This window comes from Loxodonta africana, chromosome 7, assembly GCF_030014295.1.
Source record: "Loxodonta africana isolate mLoxAfr1 chromosome 7, mLoxAfr1.hap2, whole genome shotgun sequence".
NCBI classification, from domain to species: Eukaryota; Metazoa; Chordata; class Mammalia; order Proboscidea; family Elephantidae; genus Loxodonta; species Loxodonta africana.
This window is the reverse complement of record NC_087348.1, coordinates 62,493,310-62,506,562: the sequence shown is the minus strand read 5'-3', so window position 1 is coordinate 62,506,562 and position 13,253 is coordinate 62,493,310.

The window sequence follows — 13,253 nt, the reverse complement described above, 5'->3', positions numbered from 1 at the left end:
AGGACAGAGTAGAACTGCCCCAAAGGGTTTCCAAATCTTAAAAGAAGCAGACTGTCACATCTTTCTCCTGTGGAGGAGCTGGTGGGTTTGAACTGCTGACCTTTCAATTAGCTGAGTGCTTAAACAGTATGCCACCAGGGCTCCTATATCTGTGTATCGAGGACCTCAAAATCAGTAACTATTCTGTAGGTTGGGAGGGTGAAGGGGAAAGATAGAGAAGGATCTGATGTTTATTGAGCTTATCATGTGACACAACAGTCTGTGAGGTGGGGAGTTTTACCTCCATTTTATATATGAGAAAATTGAGGCACAGAGAAGTTGTGCAGTTGGTAAATAGCTCAGCTGGGTCTCAGATGTGGACCTGCCTGACAAACCTTGTCTTCTTCCACGCCACCCCTCTACATTGCCTTTATACTCAATTCCTAAATTGGCCTACCTCCCTTTGTGAGCCTCATATTCAAAATTTGAGGGTGTTTCAGTATTTACTTCTTACAGTTTTCCATAGAGCTTCAGTTCAACTCTCCCTAGTAGGGCTGAGCTAGAGCCTCAGATATCCAGAGCATCCATGATTCTCATGGAAGAAGATCACATTGAAATACATTGACACCTGGATGCTCCTAAACCCTCATGGTGTAGTGGTTAAGTGCTACGGCTGCTAACCAAAGGGTCAGCAGTTCGAATCTGCCAGGTGCTCCTTGGAAACTCTATGGGGCAGTTCTACTCTGTCTTATAGGGTCGCTATGAGTCGGAATCAACTCGACGGCACCTGGTTTTTTTTGGTTAATTTGTCTAGAATCCACAAACTTGCACCAGGAAATACCGTATCCTGTGAGCTCTTGTCCCTGTATACATAGGAGCTCAAAGCCTATCCAAGGGCCTGAGGAGGAGGGAGCAACATCATTCTCTACCTACAGGCTGCCACCGTAATAACTCCCTCCACTGTCCCTCTCCCAGCTGCAAAACAAAAGCCCTGGAACATATGTTGTTTTGTGCTGTTGAGTTGATTCTGACTCATAGCGACCCTGACCCTATAAAAAAAAGTACATAGTAAAACTTCCCCATAGGGTTTCCTGGGCTGAAATTTTCATGGGAACAGATCGCCAGGTCTTTTCTCCTGCTTAGTGGCTAGTGGGTTCAAACCATTAACCTATTGGTTAGCAGGCAACGCTTAACCACTGTGCCACCAGGGCTCCTTCCTAGAATATACAGTGGCCATAAATAGCCCCTGGTGAGAAGTGCGGGGGTGGGGAGGCATGTTGTCCATACTTGTAACATCTGGGCCTCAGCTTAGCCAGCTCCCATGCCATCTTACACAAATGAAAGAAGAGACTCCATACTTTGAGAAATTGAGAAATTCAGCATATCCTGTACCATCAATGAAAGCTTTAGGCTGGACTGCATAGAGTTTTAATGTTGTTCTCAAGTGGGTTTGATTGACTGGACTAGTATGACCAGCTTCATTCTCCACATCTAGAGTTGTGGTTGAAGACCCTCAGGAACTTTTGGGTACACGTGGATGTTGGCATAAATGTAGTTTTCTCAGGTCCCAGACCATGAGTCCCCAGGTTTTTGCTGGAGGAAGTGGCCCTTAAGTATGTTGTATTTACCCCGTCCTTGAAGGTCTTTTTTTTTTTTCTGAAAGTCTGGGCAGGAGAAGGCGGCAAATGGAGTGTGGGAGGGAATGTCCAGCTAATGGAAGAGAGAGAGGAAGTGACCCATTAGGCCCCATAGAGGTAGAAGGCAGCTCCCAGATCTGCCAGACAAGACCGTGAGATTTGCCATTTGGGACGCTTTGACTTAAAAACAAGGGTTCTCAGGATTTCAGGCACTGTTGATACAGGCATAGATGCGACTGGTTTGGGAGTCTTTTTTATTTTTCTCCTTTGTTTGTTTGTACCATTGAATCTGAAATTTGGGTGTCTACTCCCCTTTGACAGAGCCTCTTAAAGATTTGAAATGCCTTTGCAAATTCCCCAGCCTCATTTGGCTCCTTTGGAAAATCGGGTCTGGTGGAAGGAAGACTCAGCCTAGCACCTCCAAATGGGCAGCTCCTGGGAGTGCGAAAAGCTGCTGTTGTGCACTGTCCTGTGGGAATAAAAACTAGCTCCTTTTCATGAGTGTTGAAGCTGCTACCGTATTTACCTGCCAAAAGATTCAGGCTTGTCTAGCCGTCCAAACCGCAGACATGTCTGGTGTGCGAGTGTGGGGAGGCATGGAGTGGTGGTGGAGGACAAATTTTCTTTTTCACCATTGGCACCTAGCTAGCCAGCGTTGGGTTGCCTGGTGTCATATGTGTCAGTATGTGGTGAGGTGCCATTTAATGTAACATGATGTTAGGTAAAGACAGTGTGACTAAAGTCATACCTCAGAAACTACAGCTGCAATGTAGTAGCTGCTTACCTGGGCTTCGGACTTGAGCTGGGGAGGAGGGCACGCTTCCAGGCTATTTATAGCTTCGAGTGCCAGGGTGAAAGTGAAAAAAAAAAAGGCAGTCCTGCAATTTCCAAAAATAGTTACCATCGTACATCTGCCCAGTGAACAAAAACAACAACATACACTTAAGCTTTTGCATTCTGTTTTGCCTGACACTACCAGGGTTCACTTTCTTGAAGAGTGTTAGAAATGTTCTGTAGTCTCAGGTTGATCTTAGATGTGTTTGTCAGGCTCTGCAAAAAACCCCACAACATTGGAACTCTGGCAAATAGCTCAGCCCAGGAGATCTAAATCCTGACCCTCAGTGCTTCTGGTTCTCTGTTTTGGGCCAGGAATGGTGTTGAAATGTCTTTTTGCTCTCACATATTTTGAAACACACTCTGGAGGGGAAAAAAAAAAAAATCTGTGTTTGGAAGGAAACTTGGGAAGTCAGCTGGTTTTATATATGTGATAGAACAAGACGCTTATAGATTCGCTTTAAAAAATGAAGCCTCGGAACTTGAAGCTTGACAATCGTGGGGCCATTTGATAAATGCTGATGGTTTTGCAGAACCACACATTGCTTTTCACATTTATTTCTTTGAAAGACATACCAGAGCCTGAACTTTGAACGGGCCTGGCTGCTTTTGCTGAAGAGAGGAAACTTCTCGAAAGAGAACCTTCTGGGTGCTTTAACTACCTTGCCAGGTGGGTGCAATCACATCAATGATTTTAAGCTGTAAAGTCATGTGCTTTGTGCGCTGGTTTGCAGCCCTGTTTGTGCCTCTGTCTTTGAGTCGATTGTTTTGATGTGTTGTTTCAAGCCAGTTGCATATGAGCAGAGTACCCTTTGGTTTTTTTATTTGTTCCCTAATTGTTTAAGAAATGTTCTCATTAAAAGACAAAGTAAACACAGTTTCAGGTGTTGTGCTGAAGGCAGGAATTGTGGGGTGGTAGGAGGGGGACGGGAGATGGGAGAACACACGTGGCCCTTCTTCTTAGATGAAAGCCCGTCCCAGAAACAAAGACTGTCGGAATACAAAAGCTCTTTGTACACCGAGCACGTCTACTGTTACGGATGAACCCTCTCCAACGGCTTCTATCAAACTTGTCATATTTTATTCATGAGTTGTGGTGTGCCTGGATGAAATAAGAAAAGCAAAGCTCCAAATCATAATTATGGCATAAGAAAGATAAAATAGTTATTATTGTGACATTTTTGAAGAATTTTTAAATCTCTCCAATCATTCATTTGGAAAAGTTGCACGGAACGAGTGAGTGTGTGGTGTGTATTTATGCTGGCTGGGGCTCCTGGACTGGGTTACACCAGGACCCGCACTGACAGACTCCATGCATGTAGTGAATAAGAGCATAATTGAGGAGAGGGCTGCAGCAGTACTTACACATAAATTGAAACGCTGACAGGCGTCTTTGCATTTATCATGCTCCCATTATTACACTGTGGTTGATCAAAGTATTGCATTCTTGTTTTTTTATATTTGTCTTAAAAAAAAAAAGTCATGGAGTCTGGATTGTTTGATACGCCTGCTGTAGGGGCAGGGCAGATTTGGGGGAATAGTGTCAGGAAAAGCCCACTGATGTTGTGGGACAGCAATGAAGGGCTTAAGAAAGATGCTCACCCTTTTGGTTTATGTCATGAATTTGAAAAGTTAGCTGGAAACACTTTTTAAAAATGACATATCAATGTCACTGCCAAGAAGGCAGCCAAATGTTGTTTTTACAGGCTTCCCCTGATGACGAAGGGCTTCTAAAACAGTTGCTATTGAGTTGATTCCAAGTTATGGTGATGTCATGTGTGTCAGAGTAAAACTATGCTCTATAGGGTTTTCAGTGACTGATTTTTCAGAAGTAAATTGACAGGCCTTTCTTTTGTGGCCTTTAGGTAGATTAGAATCATGAGCGTGTTAACTATTTGTATCACCCAGGGACTCTGATAGAGGGCTAAGTTGCTACTTATTTACTAATTCATCCAGAGATACCTATCCACCCACACCATCCTTACTGCCTCCCTCATCTTTGGTCCAAATTATTTATGGATTCAGTGTAAGGTATTTATTCCTCAGTATTTATTTTCATCGTATTGGCATTCAGCCACCTGTTCACAGCACTAGATTATATTTGAGAAAGGTGGGGAGGGAAAGCCTTCCCATCATAGTCACTGCATGTGGCCATGGTGTTGACAGTGACCTGGAACTAGAGCAAGGGGAAGGGGAGAATGACATTTTTATACCTGTTTGTATAGATGACCGTATGTAGATTCTGGGATGTAAGTATCATTGTGATTATTAGCCACCATTTTATGGAGGAAAAATAAGCTTCCTGGATGGTACAAATGGCTTGTGCTTGACTTCTAAAAGTTGGCAGTTCAAACCTACCCAGTGGTGCCATGGAAGAAAGGTCTGGTGATCTTTTTGTAAAGATTACAGCCAAGAAAACCCTATGGAGCAGTTTTACTCTGTAACATACAGGGTGACCATGAGTTGGAATTGACTTGATTGCAATGAGTTTTTTTTTTTTTTTTTTTTATGGAGGAGAAATTGAGGTTCAGAGGGATCTGTCACTCAGACCCTAGGATTGACAGTGGGTTCCAGTCTATGGAGTCCCTGAGCGGTGCAGATGGTTAACACACTCAGCTACTAACTGAAGGTTGTAGGTTCAAGTTCACACCGAGGTGGCTTGGAAGAAAGGCCTGGTGATCTTCTGAAAAATCATCCATTAAAAACACTGTGGAGCACAGTTCTACTCTGACACCCGTGGGGTCGCCATGAGCCAGAATTAACTTGATGGCAACTGGTTTTATGGTACCATAGGCTTGAGGCAGTATGGTTTGTTGACTGGGAGGGTGGTGGGTAACACTGGGGGCTAACCAGCATGCTGGAGGCCGCATCACACCTGGAGCCAGCACCTAAACAAAAGCAGGTCTTCAGCTGTGACTGCCAGTCACGGTCTTCTGGGATATATAACCCTGGGATGTATAAGTACATAAACACTGATGCCTGGGAGCCACCTCAGACTAGTTTTTTCTGAGTCTCTGGGGGTGAGGCTGGGCACTGTATTTTTAAAATGTTATTCAGGTGCTGAGAACCCTAAGCTGGAGGGAGCTGGAAGGAAGAAAAGGTGAGGTCTTGAACCTGGCTCCACGGAAGTCAGAGGGGAAAGGAAGGTCCAAAATTGCTAAAGGATCTAGAAATGCGAGTACTTGTTGACCTTGCTTATTAAAATCCCTGATCCAAGGGTACAGGGATTGGAAGCTACTGTTAAATTGAGGTGAGACAGATACAGGACAAACCATAATGCTGCTGTATACCGCAGGTATTATACTTGCTTTGTAGGTTCAGGTAGAACCTGCAGAGAGCCTCAGAAAGGCTTAGAATTGTGGGTTCATACAGGTTCAGAGTGGATGACTAAGGGGGACTCATAATTATTCATTTTTCCACCATTCCTCCCATATTATTCAATCCCTGCCCTTAGTGCTGTGTGGTGCTGGGTGCTGGGCACTGGAGCACAATGGGGAGCTCCATTTAGCCTCACACCAGGATAAACTCAAGAGAGGAAAAGACCCAGGAATGTGGACGGGAGATCCTTTAGGTGGGGTGGGATCTCAGGGAGCTACCTTTCAGCCAAAGCCTGAATGATGAACAGAAGTAGCAGGAGCCGAGTGGGGAAAAGTGTGTTCTATGCAGAAGAACAGCCTGACCTGAGGCTTTAGGCAGCAAGAACCTATGAGTTAGTTGATGGGACTGGAAGAAGGCCAGAGTATCTGGAGAGCCAGGGGGAAGGGAGGGAAGAAGCCATGAAATAGGCCTGGAGAGGTGACAGGGTCTCCTTGTGCAGGGTTTTGTGGGTCTCGTTGTTGTTGTTGTGTGCCATTGAGTCGATAGTGACCCTGTAGGACAGAGCAGAACTGCCTCATAGGGTTTCCAAGCCTTTAATCTTTATGGAAGCAGAGTGGTACATCTTTCTCCTGCAGAATGGCTGGTGAGTTCCAACTGCCAACGTCTTGGTTAGCAGCCGAGCACCATGCCACCAGGGCTCCTTGTGGGTCTCATTACCCAAAAAACCCAGTGCCATTGAGAGGAGGTTAGATTTTATCTTATAGGCTGTGGGAGCCATTGAAGGGTTTTCATCAGGGGAGTGACTTGTGTGATGGTGGTGTGATAGAAGATTGTTCCAGGTGCTGTGAGTTCATGGAGTGCTGCGCCCAGCCCACTGAAGGCAGCGAGGAAGACACAGGAAACATCTCTGTGTTCCAGGACTGATGTGAAGGAAGATCCTGCCCCGAGTCTCCTGCCAAAGTCCCAGTGCTGGGCTGGATGGCAGCCTCAATGCAGCATTTTATGCGGGTGAGAGGAGCAGGCAGTCAGTCCCAGGTGAAGTCAGGGATGTGTCTGGTCAGGACGGCAGCCCATGTGAAAGTAGCGAGCAGCTGCAAGGAGGTGGCTAGAAGGGCAAGCCTACTCCCTGCTAGGCCTTTATGAGCTACAGGTTTCATTGGAAAGGAGGGAAACAGAGTGGGTGGTATTTGGAGCTTGGTGGAGTTTTCCCACCAGTCAGCTTTTAGCTGCTTGTTTTATACATAAGCTAGTCATAGCATCTTGTTGTTATTTTATTTATACAAAAGATCGTAATTAAAGAATTGTTTAAACCTACGAGTCTGTGTGTCTACATGTGTGTTGGGGAACGGGGCAGGATTGGAAGAGCAACTTTCTCGACTCCTACTTTGGATCTCTCTTTTTCCAACATGTGATTCTGGAATTTCTTTTCTCTCAATCTTTGAGTGAGTGGCATGAGAAAAGTCTTTTTTTTGGGGGGGGGGGCTTTATCTTTAAAAAGAACATCTGAAGTTTATTTAAATACTTAACAATCATCAAGCCTTAACAGAGCCCTAGCTGTGCTGATGTGTGTCAGCCACTGTGCTGGGTCCTGACTGTGCACCCAGTCAATCTGTAAATATGCTGCCTTGCATGATAAAAAGGGCTTTGCAGATGTGATTAAGTTAAAAAAAAAAAAGGATCTTGAAATGGGGGAGAGTAGCCTGGATCATCCAGATGTGGCCAGTATAATCAGAAGGGTCCTTATTAAGAGGGAGGCAAGAGGTTCAGACAGAGAGAGAAGGGCTTCAGAGAAGATGGAAGCAGAGAGAAAGTTTAAGATGCTACAGTGCTGGCTTTGAAGATATGGAAAGGGACCAGGAGCCAAGGAATGCAAACCTAGAAGCTGGAAAAGGCAAGGAAATGCATTATCCCCTAGCGCCTCCAGAGGGGGTATGGCTTTGCTGATACGTTGGGTTCACCCCAGTGAAACCAATTTCAGACTTCTAAGGTCCAGAACTGTAAAATATTAAGTTTGTTTTGTTTTAAGCCAGTAAGCTTGTGATAATTTGTTACAGCAGCAATAGGAAATTAATACAGGCAACTATTTGAGGATTTAAAGTAAGGAACTGTGGTGAGTGATGTGATTTAAATTTGCAAATGATTTCCCAGTTGTCTGATTGCTGCATGGGGAAGAGAGAAACAGGAGAGAAGGGAAAAAAGACCGTAAGTGGGAACAAGGTAACAGTTGGTGACTGTTGCAATAGCCTAGTTGAAAGGGTTGGGGGTCACAGTGGCAGTGGGCTCAGGACTTGCTGATGGACAGATGTGCTCTGAAACGTCCTAGCATTTATAGAGCGGGCAGAGGAGAAGGGCACAATGAAGGAGTCCAAGACGGCTGAGGTAGGAGGAAAACCAGAATAACACAATGCCAAAAAACCCCAAACCAAACCTGTTGCCGCCAAGTTGATTCCAACTCATAGCGACCCTATAGGACAAAGTAGAACTGTCCCATAGGGTTTCTAAGGGGTGGCTGGTGGATTCAAACTGCCAACCTTTTGGTTAGCAGCCGAACTCTTAACCGCTGTGCCACTAGGGCTCCATACAATGCCAAGAGGACTGGAAAAAGGAAAAGAGGGTGACTCTTTCGCGGCTGGGAGAGGTCAGTTAATATGAGGATAGAGAGCTACCGTTGGAGTTGACTGATGTAGGATATGAGCAGTGTGGGGAGTACCGGCCAGTGCACTTAAAAATCCTGGCTGGATGTCTCTCTCCAGGCTGAGCCTATGTTTTTTACCACGGTATAGAGGTGACACAGACCACGCGCTATAGTATGTGTTTAAATGGATGAGTGAATGGATTTTGGAGTAGAGAGGGAAAATTATCCTCTGTTGGGGTGCCAGAGCTCCACGGAGTTAGAGGAGTTGGGTTGGGCTGGGAGATGTGGGCAGGATTTAGATAGGCACGGAGAAGGCAGTGGGGACTTCAGGCTGGAGAAGAGTTGAGGTTACGGCTCCAGGTGTCTCCCGGTCCTGCACTGAGAGAGCTCACACTGTAGTCTGGGAGGGAGGGTGCATAATGAACTAACCACTTCGGGGGTGGGTAGTTCAGGGAGTCAGAAAGAATACCTATTGTCTAAATCAGATCATCCCCAAGTAGAAAAGTCTCTTTGTGAACCTACCAGGCTCCCTTTGAAGTGAATTATTGTGAAGGCACCGTTTAATACACCGAAGAAGTAATTTCCCGAAAACTGCCAAAACATGCAGGGACCAAATTATTTGCAACAATGATCAAAGACCAATTTTCCCCCCAGTGGACATTTTCATTTCTTTTTTAAAGTTTCAGTAAATGAGGATTATGGTTTTAGCCCTTGGTTATGGCTCTTTTTTATTTTGTGAGAGTAGGGGTGGGAAATTGGTGGAGAAAGATTCACCAGCCAGATGGCAATTGGCTTTGAGCTCAAGAGTCAAGGAGCATTTCCAATAATTCATTTTAAGGGTGATATTAACGTTTACTATGGTCAGAATGAAACCCCTAAAGAGGAGGTCAGTTTTCAAAGAGGAGCAGCAAGTCCACAAGAAACTACTCCTGTATCCTGGTTTCTGGACAGGTGTATACATTTCTCAGTGCTTCTGTTCAAAGCCCAGAGCTTCAGGTGAGTCCTGAGTCGAGAAAGCTTCATTGTCCTTCTTTAGCACAGTTGAAAGGCCAGTAATTGTACCATTTCCCAAGGAACCTGAAACCCTAGGGTACCCTGCCATCCACATAGATAAAAAGTGAGGGAGACCTCCCCAGCAGTGACCCTGGAACTAATTAGTTAACAAGGCATGTAATTAGATTAATGCACGTGATCAAAGAGCTGATGGTGTACTTTTTAGGGTAGTGGCTATAAAGGAGCTGAGAAGAAAGGATTGCATTGAAGAGTTCCAAATTGTTATTCCTGTCCGAAATATTCCAGACGCTTGCAAGAATAAAGGAAAGAGCCTCCCCCAGCAGGCCATGGAAAAGCAAGGTGGTCATTGTCAGGGTCGGGGTGGGGGTGGCAATGAGGGAGTACCTGATTCATTACTTAGCTCTGCTAGATTACCTCTGACTAATGTTACTTTGTGAGGCATTGGTGGTTCAGTGGTGGAATTCTCACCCTCTGTGATGGAGACTCAAGTTCTCTTCCCAGCTAATGTGCCTCACGTGCAGCCACCACCCATCTTTCGATGGAGGCTTGTGGGTGATTCACTTCTGAAAATCAGCCAGTGAAAACCCTGTGGATCTCAGTGGTCCAGTCCATAACCAATCATGGAGACGGTGCAGGATTGGGCGGTGTTTTGTTCCGTTGTGCATGGTGTCACCATGAATCAGGGACTGACTTGATGGTAGCTGATAGCAGTGCTACTTTATGATTTCTCTCTGGTGTGGAAAGGATTTCTTTTTTTCCCCTTCTTCCCATGGCATGTGAGATGCTGTTGAACTGTTTATACGGTGTACATAGTGATCAGGAGCCCTGGTAGTGCAGTGGCTAAGCACTGACCTGGTAGCTGAAAGGCAGGCGGTTCAAACCCACAAGCAGCTCCATGGGAGAAAGATGTGGCAGTTTGCTCTCCATAACGATTACAGTTTGGGAAACCTTTTGGTTTCTACTTTGTCCTATAGGGTTGCTGTAAGTCAGAATCAGCTCAATGGCAATGGGTTTTTTAGACATAGTGACCAGTCCTGCTCTGATATAATAGGCCAGTTATTTCTGGAAGGATCGCCTCTAGCTTTCTTCTCTTCCTCCTCTAGTTCATTTGGAGAGAAAGAAATTACACATTTGAAGTTTGCCGAGCCCTCCCACCTCCTGTGATACATGCTTCTGCATTGAACAGCCCCCACCCCTTCCTGGTATGGAGTCATGTACCGCACCTCTGACCATTGGAACCCCAATATGGCAGACTTCACCTCTTACCCTCCCTCATTCTCTACTTCTGATGCATTTCTTAACCTTCATCTGAGATAATTCTGCCCTGTTGGTCCCCGAGTGCCAACTCTGTGTAGTTTCTGGGGTGAAATATTGCTGAGGCCACCAAAGTCATTCCTCATTGAGCCTCTGACAGCTTGCCTAATTAATATGATTTTGGTCATTGCAGCCAGCATGGAAGCTGGACCAATTTCCCAGGGGTGGGAAGTCAGACGTTAATCCACTAAACCAACTACATTACTTGTGTGTGAGAGAAGACAGTTTCATCCGGAATGTTTTCCTGTGGTTTGACATCTAGCTTGGAGGGCTGTGGACTTGTAAGAGCACTTTCCAACCTGATGACAGGGAAGCCTAGATTCCTGATAGAGAAGTTATGTGGTTAAGATACTCCAAGTTAAAAATACGCTTAGAGCTGTTTGCAAATCACAGCGAGAGGGTGCCCCTCCGTTTTTGAAGCTGGTCAAAGTAATAGCCAGCACTGTTTCCCATCAGGCTGAATACAAGTTTATCCGGAAGAGTGTCGCTTTCTGTTTCTCTATGCCACAACTGTCGTTTTGCCCACAGAGGTATGGGAGCTTACCTTTGAAACATGAGCTGTTCACCCTAGTAATTGCTCTATCCTCTAATTTAATGAAAACCCATTAAACTGAAACAATAATTAAAATGAGACATCATCTCCATAGGAGGTTTGCATATTAAAATTGCTGTGCATTTCAATGCAGGCAGATTTTTATTCTTGAAAAACAGCATTTGAAACAACACATAAAAAAATGATTTATAATGCATAATCATAAATTAGAAAAGCTTAGCAATTGAACATGAGCTGTAGTGTTTACTGTTCAATCTGAGTAGATGTGGCAAGGTCAAGGCCAGCACAGCATTTTAAATGTCTCTTTCGTGCCTGAGAATTCCCACCCACTACCTACTGCCTGAGAATTAGGACTGCACAAAAGGGGACTAATTGTAATTAGGCCAGCCCACTGCTCCAAACTTTTAAAGCAGGATAGAGATTGTACCTTGCACGGAACTGGAGCAGTTTAAAGTCTCGGAGGAGTGCCCCTCAGGTAGGGGAAGCCTGGCATTGGAGGGGAGCAGAAAAGTCTAATGGTTGGCACTTGTCTGCGAATTGGGGAAGCCATGCAGAAATATACAGGAAGAACTTCAAAGCTGAAGTCACAAGATGTGATTTCTGCTACTTGCTACAGGTGAGATCTTGGGCAAGTCATCTTCTACAATCCAGAGTTTCCTTATCTTTGTTGTTGTTGTTAGCTGCTGTTGAGTTGGCCCCGACTTGTGGTGACCCCATGCACAAAGGAACAAAACGCTGCCTGGTCCTGTGCCATCCCTTGATCAGTTGTGAATCAGACTATTGTGATCCATAGGGTTTTCATTGGCTGATTTTTGCAAGTAGATCACCAAGCCTTTCTTCCTAGTTCCTCTTAGTCTGGAGGCTCCATTTAAACCTGTTCAGCATTATAGCAACATACCATACAAGCCTCCATTGGCAGATGGGGGTGGAAGCACATAAAACAGATTGGCTGGGAATTGAACCCAGGTCTCCCACATGGAAGGCAAGAATTCTACCACTGAACTATGCTTTTAATTGCCAACCCAGTGGGCTGTTATGAGTATGAAATGGAATCATGTTTGTGAACACACTTAGCAAATGTAAAAGTTCAGGCTTTAGTGTGTAGATTTTCCGTTTTTGTAAAGCTCTTCAGAAATATCCTAAGGAGAGGCAGAATTACTTATTATTGAGTACTAGCTGTGTACTAGGTACTTTCTATGTATTCTTTCATTAACTCCTTACAGCAAACCTGAAAAGTAGGCATCAGCATGGTATAGAGGAGGCATCTCAAGGACGAAGAAGGCAAACTGAGGCATTCAGGGTCTCACAGCTGGGACGTGATGGAGCTGGAATTCAGGCACTGATTTGTCTGTGATAGACGGTGCTGAGAGACAGTGGCGCGTTGTGGCTGGGCTTAGATCTGAGTTTGAATTTTAACCGTACTACTTAGTGGAAAGGTTTCTAACTCTTTGTACTTCATCTATAAAATGGAGGTAGCAATACTGACATCATTAGGCTACTGTGAGGATTAAATTAGGTGGCATATTTAAAGCCCTTAGCTTGACATCTTGCAGGCAGTAAAAACTCAAATGTTTGGGTGTTGACTGGCTGGACCGAGACTGGAGCAACTGGGAGGCCCATAGACTGCTGCCTATTTCTTAAGTTTTTTCTTTCTTTTTTTATTAACAAAAGAGAGTTAGAATTGGCTACTAACCGTGCCAGTGACCATGGCTGGCAACCCCTACCCTGCTGCTTGTCCTCCCACAGCCATACAACCATACACTTGACCTTGACTTCAGCACCAGCTATGGTGCCAAGTCTCACACAGCATGGTGGGTGCTGGCATAGACTGGTGTCCCAGCCATCTTCTAGGACTCAGGCTACTCCAACTTTGTTCCAAATAAACTAACAATTGCCACGTGCTTTGGACGCGGCAAACACTGTTTTAAGAGCTTGTTGTTAGGTGCCATCGAGTTGGTTCCAACTCATA